General features: G+C 37.6%; 1 protein-coding gene across 4 annotated transcripts in view; it reads right to left on the bottom strand.

Moving 5' to 3' along the window:
- The window catches only part of TFDP2 (transcription factor Dp-2), a 157,812-nt gene that overhangs the window by 79,012 nt on the left and 69,300 nt on the right, over positions 1–9,500 (bottom strand). Inside the window, exon 1 of one of the 4 annotated variants that reach the window (XM_019503576.1) lies at positions 6,973–7,050. The exons of the other annotated variants lie outside the window; for them this stretch is intronic. The gene's annotated coding sequence lies outside the window, so the exon portion shown is untranslated. Of the gene's footprint in view, positions 1–6,972; positions 7,051–9,500 lie in introns of those variants that run through there. 4 annotated transcript variants of the gene reach the window in all.

Below are 9,500 nucleotides of genomic sequence, written 5' to 3'. Positions count from 1 at the left end.
CTTCTTCCACCTTGACTTCCCCCTTGTTTCTAAAAATGTTGATGGTATGAACCTTGTTCAAAGAGCTCATAGTCCTAAATTAGGCAAAGACAATATATATAGTTCAGACAGGATAAGTATTTAAGTGCCTTTTTGGTGGAGCTTCATTGTTATAGCTTTGTGCATTTTCTTTGTTGTTTTTGTTTTACCTCCTCTCAGGACCTCCACAAATCCCCCTTGGCTGGTAAACTTATAGCCCCAAGAAACAATCTTAAAAGGAGTGTTATTTTTTCTTGCCCCTCTTGCACAATTGTTTTTCCTTTTTTGCTTCAAGATACAAAAATACAAACTTAAACGTTTTAATGCAACAGAGAAGGGATCCTACTATAATTTTTATCTTGGAAATATCAGTCTTTGGCTTCCTGGTTTTTAAGCAATGGTATGGCAAGGACTCTTTTACACTACACCAAAGGGGAAAAAGTTCTGAGTGGAGCATTATTTCTAAATATCTGTCAAGAGCTTGAGTTAAAGAAATGCCAAAGCATTTTAAACAACCTAACTAAAAAAATCTCTCTCCACTTTTACTCTTCTTGAGTCTCACACAGCCCAGGTGTTCACCTGACTTTGCCCAAACAGGTAGAAACAGTAACACCTCTTTCTTCCCAATTAAATAGGATAATTTGCCAGATAGCTGCTAGAGTTTGCATTTGTTTGGGTAAGCACCCCAAATGAGTATTATGTTTACTTCTTCAAACAGTGAAGCCCAAATATGCAAGTAAATTCTATAGTGCCCAGTGACAGTTCTACTTCCTGCACTCACAGACCTTCCCCTGCTGGTCAACCATTTCAGTGGTCCAGTGGAACAGAACTGCTAGAAGAGATCACAGTCACAAAACAGATCATCCTAAAACAGCAGGGCCCTGGAGAGCTTTTAAAATCATGACACCAATCTTGAATGAAATTGTATTGAAGTGGAAGCCAGGAAAGAAAGCAGAATAATGGGTTGCTAAACAGACTGTGGTATTTTATACCAGTTGGAAGTTTTTAAGTAAATATGGCTTCTTTTGTCATTATGAGTTGCAATAATCACGCCTACAGACTACTAGTTCTTCAGCAAAATACACATATTAAGACTGAAAGTGTTCCATATTAAATAAGCAATAAAATAAGCTTTTTAGGCTTTATTTCTATATGTTAAAGAATCAAAAGAGGAAATAGACACGTTTCTCTTTGCAGGTCTCCTCTAAATAGGAACAGGAGGACTGTAATAAATTGTCCGTGCTCAGTGTAATAGGTATATATATTCTCTTGAAGAAGAAGATAATTACGAACAGTCAGCATGGATTCAGCAAGGGCAAGGCATGTCTGACCAATCTAATTGCCTTCTCTGATGAGATGACTGGGTCTGTGGATGCAGGAAGAGCAGTGGACATGATACACCTTGACTTTAGCAAGGTTTTTGATACCGTCTCCCACAAAGTTCTCATAAACAACCTAAGGAACTATAGATTTAATGAATGGGCTGCAAGGTGGACAGAAACTGGCTGGATCATTGGGCTCAGAGGGTAGTAGTCAGGGACTCAATGTCTAGTTGGCAGCCAGTATGAGTACCCCAAGGGTCAGTACTGGGGCCAGTTTTGTTCAACATCTTGATCATCAACCGAGAAGATGGGATGGAGTGTACCCTAAGCGAGTCTGAAGATAACATCAAGCTTGGGGGAGAAGTAGATACACTGGAGGGTAGGGGTAGGATTCAGAATGGCCCAGACAAATTGGAGGATTGAACCAAAAAAAATCTCATGAGGTTCAAGAAGGACAAGTGCAAAGTCCTGCACTTAGGATGGAACAATCCCATGCACCAGTATAGGCTGGGACTGAAGGGTTGTGCAGCAGCTCTGAAGAAAAGGATTTGGCTCTTACAGTGGACAGTAAGCTTAATATAAGCCAACAGTGTGCTCATGTTGCAAATAAGGCTAACAGCATACTGGGCTGTATTAGTAGGAGCACTGACAGCAGACTGAGGGAAGTGATTCTTCCCCTGTATTTGGCACTGATGAAGCCACATCTGGAGTAATGTGTCCAGTTTTGGGCCCCCCATTACAGAAAGGATGTAAACAAATTGGAGAGAATCCAGCAGAAGGCAACAAAAATAGATGGGGGGTGGGGAACACAACTTATGAGAAGAGGCTGAGGGAACTGAGTTTATTTCATCTGGAGAAGAAAAGACTGAGGTGAGATTTAACCGCAGCCATCAACTACCTGAAAGGGGGTTCAAAAGAGGATGGAGCTAGACTGTTCTTAGTGGTGGCAGATGACAGAACAAGAAGCAAGGGTCTCAAGTTGCAGCAAGGGAAGTTTAGGCTCTAACAAGGAGTACAGTAAAGCACTGGAACGGGTAACACAGAGAGTCTGTGAAATCTCCATACTTAGAGGTTCTTAAGACCTGGCTAGACAAAGCCTTGGCTGGCATGATCTAGTTGGGGATGGTCCTGCTTTGAGCACAGGGTTGGACTACATAACCTCCTGAGGTCCCTTCCAACCCTAATTTTCTATGATTCTATAATTCTGTAACTATCAGAAGTCAAACAGGAAATACATATCTAATTACTGAGTCCCTGGACAACCTTTACACACGAGAAAGTGTTATACAGACGACAAATTTTACTGGTGTCCCTCATATCCTGGTCAGTAGGCAACCATCAATCCTTCTGAATCACCAGGACTTTCTACGTGTATTGGGGAAAAGCAAAATACAAAAAGATTGCAAATTCACATTTTAGAGAATATATGCCAGCAACTATGCAAGCACATGCAAAGCGTTACTATTAGTCAGAGTAATCCCATCACATGGATGAAAAAGGTGAGTATATTTGGACCCAATTGCAAAGATTCATGTAATAGTAAGACCTAGCTTTTATATAGCACTTTTTATCAGCAGCTCTCAAATCATTTTACAAAGGGGAAAAATATAGTTACCTCTATTTTAAATATGAAAAAAGAGGCACTGGGAGATGAAAAACTTCCCCATCGCTGTATCTATAACCATTCTCTATGCAAAACAATGCATAAGATGAGTACTATTGGTCACTGGTACAAATTCAAAATAATTTGTCAGTAGATATATACATAAAAATACTATTGTTCTCTTGACAGAGGGGCATAATAGAAAGGGTTTTTTTCTGTCAGTATCTATCACCATTATAATTAGGCATCATACAGAATCACCAGTTCTACTATTATTTAATATTTTGAAAAATACAAATAATATTTAAAAAGTAGGACCTATTAATCTATGCAAGAAATTCAGGAAAAAGCTACACTTCCTAGAGGGTAGTTACAGAGATAGCCTGATACTTCATTTTTATGCTACTTGGCTTCAAGTTTTACTCCTATAATCACTAAATAATTTTAAACTTACTCTATACTATAACAAAAATTTAACCAGTTCTCCTCCATAGAAATCTTTAGTAAAAGGCAAAAGATTTATGCAATCTGAAGAGAAACCACAGTCAATCATTCCACACTTAGTTTATAAAAACTGTTTAGTTTATATATTGCATCCTATTTAAATTTAGCAAATAGCATCTTTTATAAGGTAGAGCTAGAGATCTTCCATCTCTTTTCTGTATAAAATCTGCCAGGTCTTAAGTTTTGTTAAAATTTAAACTAGAAACAATGTCAATCTGTGACTCTAGAATTTGTCACTGCTTGTCTGAAGCAAACCATGGGCGAAGCATACATCACTCAGTTGGGGCTGCAACACTGAATATATGTCAACAAGAAAGAAAGCCTTTGCATTTAGTAGAGAAAATGCATTTAATTTAAGAATATGTCGGCAACTTGGAATCAGATTTAAATCCCAGAAATTAATATCCAAAGAATAATTATAATTTAGGAAACTTCTGGCCACTGGATTTCATCTTAGATCAACAATTAAGTTACTTAAATGGTAAAATTATAGATTGCAGCAAACCTTAAAAATCAAATCTAACACAGGAGCTACACTTATGGAATACTGGATGTGTATATTAGGATATTTTGCAATAAGGATATGTGATTTGTCCCCATGTGTTGGTTTCTATTAAGCTGAAACATTTAAAAGGAGCTACAGAAGTCATAATATAACATAGTAAAATATATGGCAGAGTTAACTACCAGTGGTCCAACTGGAGGGGCATAGGGGCAACTGCTGGGGGGGAAAAAGGTGACTGCTGCTGACAGCTGTGTGTTCACATTCATTAATTGGTAGTCGCTAATTCTACTTTGCCCTGGGCACTCAGACACATCCCTACATTGCTGTTGACTACTATAAGGCACATATATTTTTAATATACAATATTTATTTATTTATTTATTCTATATATTTACCAAACAAAAACTAAATTAAAGAAAGTATATAATCTTTAAAAGAAAAAATGTAAAAAAAAATGTATTTCATTGAGATATATATTGGCTTATGCCGTGTGTTGAAAGGCAAAATATTAAATGGTAAATATATTGGTTTTAAGAAGAGGGACCTTGCACCACACATGGATAATTTTCCTGTGAGATCAAACAGGACATCACCAGCTCACAGTTATCAAACTAGGCACTGTACATTACATAGCTCATGTCCTGAAGTGCTTAAATCAGTGGTTCTTAACCTTTTTAGGTTCAAGACACTGCTCAGCAAATGTCAACTCCTAATTTCCACTTGATTTTTGGCTACAAAAATAGTAGAGCAATCCTTTTATTGCTAAGAACTCTGAAACACCACAACAGGACAGAATGTTTTCAACACCATAAATCCCTATTTGAAATCTCTGGGTTTATCTTGTAAATCATGTTTGCACCCCAAACTACCCTTGAAAGGATCTCAAGACAACCAGAGTGCCATGGTACACCAGTTGAGAATCAGTGGCTTAAAGTCTATGAATCCAATCCTAAAAAGTGGCCGACTGATGTCTTTGCTGACAATCCTACAATTGGACCTTTGGAGCCGACCTTTGCATTTGCATTAGGGATCACAACTTAGTATTAAGAATACTTTATTTTATTTAAATACTGTAAACTGTTACAATACCACAAATTGTTACCAATAAGTGTTTTGATCCAAAGCCCAAAGATTTCAATGGAGACTAAGGCAGAGGCCTTTCCTTCAAAAAATCAGTTGCAGGATTGAAGACTAAGTTATTTATCTTGTTAACAATAAATATTAAAAGTTATGAACATTAATGGAATATTATCACAAAAAATAAAATACAAGAATACTTAAAATTCAGCCCTTAATTCCTTTTAAATTACTGCTATGAATCTTAATGCTATGTTATATTTTTTACATTACAATAAAACAGGCACTTCCATAAATATTTAAATAAGTCAATTAAATGCTACCAGTTGTCTCTTCCACACCCTATCAACTGATAACTATCAGCTTGCTGACTCCTATTCATAGACAAAATGTGTCAATTGCTATAGACCTTAAAATTCAGTAGAAGAGCTTAAAATGAAATTCAGGCAACTTCTGTATGTGTCGCATGCATTAGCATATCTAGATATGTTCTCAAGTCATTTGGGCATATACTTAATTTATAATAAAATATTTCTATAAAGTCAATTCCTTATGTACATGATTAAATTCACGTGTAAATCAACTTTTGCAGGTATTTTCAAACTTCCCATAAATTTAAGAATTTTAGAAACAAGTTAATGATAAAAACTAAGTCTAAGTTGCTACAGTACAATTAAAAACAGAGTATCAAATAAATATAATTTAATTTTCAGTAAATTTTTCTGTGGAAATAAGCTGGTTAAGTTAAATTTATTACCCACTCACCCCCATCTGCAACTGCAAGCTTTGACTGAAACAACCGCAATTGTAACAGGAAAGACATCTGTTTCTTTTTTTCTGAATCAAATCATCATCAGGCATTTCCCAGCTCAAAGACTATCAAGAGCTTTTCAAAAAAATCAGTTCTTTTTTATTCCCAACAGGGATTTAATTATTATTTTAATAATTCTGAGCAGATTACAATCTTTTTTTATTCCACAAACAAAACCTGCAAAGTATTAGAAGGAATCATCCCTAAAAATCAAAATTAAAAAAAGTTAATAGTGTACATGGCAAGGTATGCAATGGAGAAACAGAATTAAAAGTATACATAAGCATTCTAGGTATCTCAAGTATGTTTCTTCAACTTTTAAAAATATACATTGCTAAAGTCTTTGCTTATGCTGAGTCGATGTAGACAGAAACTCATTTGCTGTATTTTTTTTGCCAATCCAAAAAAACTTGCATAATAGCAATTACAATCCTAGAAGCAGACACCAAATGGTGCCACCCACACTCTCACACTGTGCCTCATAATAAACCATAAAGCAGTGGAATGCACCAGCCCCTTTATGAACAAACAATACCCTGGCTTCATTAGAATACAGCTGACATTTTCAAAGCACAAATACGTCAAGAAAATAGTACCAGATACTAATTACGATAGTAAAATACCACCTAATAAAATGCACACACAGCTATCTACTTTTGGACTTATTTCTAATAATCTATAAAAACACAAGTATTTTGCATTTTGCACATTACTAAAACAAGGAATTAATAATGTATAAATCACAAGGGGTAAAGTTCATTTTAGCAATTTAAAATAAGGAACTGGAGGTATGGCTATTTTGACTAGATTTAATGGCCTGAATCCACAATCAATATGCCACATTCAGGGCTTTTTTATTAGCCAACATCACATCCTACCACTGTGCTACAGAGAAGATCAAATGATTTCCAAATTCTATCGTATCTGTTTATGCATTTAAGTGACAAACTGAACTAACTCTTTACCCCTCCCCCTCAACAGAGTGTAGTTTTCCTTCCTGCAACTTTCAGGAATGTCTTAAATTTAGCCCCCTAGGAGTTCTTTATTAATTTTAAACAACAGCTGTTTAAATTGCAAGGTATTTGTTGCAAAATACTTGTATAGCAGACAGAAACAAAATGATCTCTCTTACCTGGACTAAGGAAGCATGCCTTTCACAGCAGTACCAACAACACTCTACAGTCTTTGTTACCATTCAGAGGAAACTTGAGACTGTGCCAGACATAACCAATCAAACTCAGAACAAATCCACTTCAAATACTTAGCTAGAATACCAAAAAGATGCTCTAGACAGATGTTATGCATCAACTCTATTTAATAAAGATGAAACACTGAAGTTAAAATAAAACATTTTGCAAGAACTGATACTCTGTTATTTGCAGACAGAACAACTCCTCCTGGCTTTAAAAAAAATTGTTTTTATTCAGTCATGTCTTCTATAGTCTACCTACTATTTATGTCATTAATTTAATTCAAGCAGTTATACAATCTCCACATAAAAATTGCAATAGTGAAGCCTCTGAATTGCATTATTTGGTAAGTTCTTTTGGCTCCCAGGCTGCATCAAAACTTTAACAGTCTTAGAGCGAGAAGGCTTGATACATCTTTAAAGCTGAGCTGAGCTCTGAGTCCATTTTAAATTTTGAACTAAGATGCCCACTTCTTTGTTTTGGAACAGTTACCTCACACTCCTCACAACATGTCTGACCTTGGGTGGATTCAAATCATTTTCATAGGCACCCCATAGCTGTTGCAATGCCTCTACATTAGACATCCACAAAGAGGACAATGCAAATTTACAAGTTATGCACCTGGGTTCCCATACAGTCAACAGAGACAAGGAGTCACCTCCCAAGATCAATCCAGGGCAAGTAGGCACTGAGCAATGGGTGACTACAGCAGACCAACAGGAAATGTGAAACACATGGGAGTTTGGTTTACCGCTCCTTCCTGAAGCATAGATTCTAGATTTAGGGCAGCAAATTAGGTGCTCTGAATCCCATGATGACGGAGATGCCTGAAGTAGGAGTACCTACGTCACACCAAAACAGCATTCGGAGCACCATGGCATAGTGCCCACAATAACTTCTGCTCTTGAATGCTTCTCCTGCCACTGCTGCCAGGGTTATTTCTATTTTTTTAACCAATGACTGTCTCAGCGAGGGGGCAGCAACCTTTGAGATTGCCAGGCCAGAATGACCCAGCTTGGGTCAGAGGTGGTATGGCAGGCTCAAGGACCCACCTACAGCCACTATTTCTCCCTCTGGCAGCACAGTGAAAGCACCCAAAGCACCTGTGGCTGCCACTTCTTCCAATGGCAGCTCATGCAAAGTGCCTGCCACTAAAGCGCCTCTTCTGTGGGCTCCACAAATGCATAACAACAGATCAGGGAGACACAGACTTCCATCACTGACTCAGTTGAGCTTGGGTGGGAGACAGACACCTAAACCATAAGATGGATAACTTCCAAACATGAATGCAAGCTCAAACCAAGATATCTGGGAATCTTTCAGGCCAAAATGGACATGTTTAATAACACTAGGAACTTACGTAGTTTTGTGGCCACTCACAAGCTCATGGCTGATCTGGACTACTTTTTTGTGGGCTAGGCACCTGAATGCCACCCAAGTCCCACTTAAGAACCTTTGAGAAAAATCTGGATCTGGTTTGCTCTGGCTAGCAAATCCATTCCTGATATTAGTGAGGAACAGGTATATAAAAATCAGTGACGTACAAAAATATACATACACAACTTAAAAACTAGATATTGCTGAAATAAAATATTGTGTTATATTAAATAGATTTTCTTTTTAAATAGAAACCCATTTAAAATTAAAATTTAATTATGGTGCCCTAAAGTCTAAAATTAATATGATGCTTTAAAAGTATTTAAAAAATAAATAAAATGATAAATCAAGACGTTAGCCTCAAATTTAAATAACTCTGTGTTTTAATTATATACCTAATCAGATGAAAAGGTACTTAGGTACCTAAAGATGCAGGTGGACTCCCAGCAGATCTTCAAAAGTGCATAAAGTAGTTAAGGTGTCTAATGCCCATTGATTTAATCTCTTTCATGAAGAAGGGTGTTTGTGCCTGAAAGTTTGCAAAGAACTTTTTTCCAACTATTTTAGTTGGTCTAACAAAAGATATAACATCTACCCAAAGAACCTTGCATCAACATGCATTAGGCACTTAACCTGCTTAGGTGTTTTGAAACATCTGACTACTCATCATCTATGTCAGGCTGCCACATGGGCTCCAGACCTGGGAGAGACACGCTGTGTAGGCCAGTGTTTCTCAACCAGTGTGCCACGGCACAAAAGTGTGCGGTCAGAAATGAACAGGTATGCCATGGAATTTTGCCTTGGCAATGAGCTACAATAGGTATGAGGATGGGGAATGCCTTAACAGGTGTGCGACAGAAAAATTTTATTAATGTAAGTGTGCCTTGGGCTGGAAAAGGCTGGGAAACACTGGTGTAGGATGCTTGCCATGCAAATAACACCCCCTCCCCAGCATCCCTCCCTGCACAGGAAGCCCAGTCCTTGTCCCCGCTGCCACTTGCACAGTGCAGGTAGCCCAGCTTCCCCCTGCCATTCACACAGCTCCACTCCCTTCCTGGCTGGGGATGCTGCACTGGCAACCCCCCCCCCCCCC

Source organism: Gavialis gangeticus, unplaced genomic scaffold, assembly GCF_001723915.1.
Source record: "Gavialis gangeticus isolate Ggan-Ray unplaced genomic scaffold, GavGan_comp1, whole genome shotgun sequence".
Classification (NCBI taxonomy): Eukaryota; Metazoa; Chordata; order Crocodylia; family Gavialidae; genus Gavialis; species Gavialis gangeticus.
This window is presented reverse-complemented; position numbering and strand designations above follow the sequence as displayed.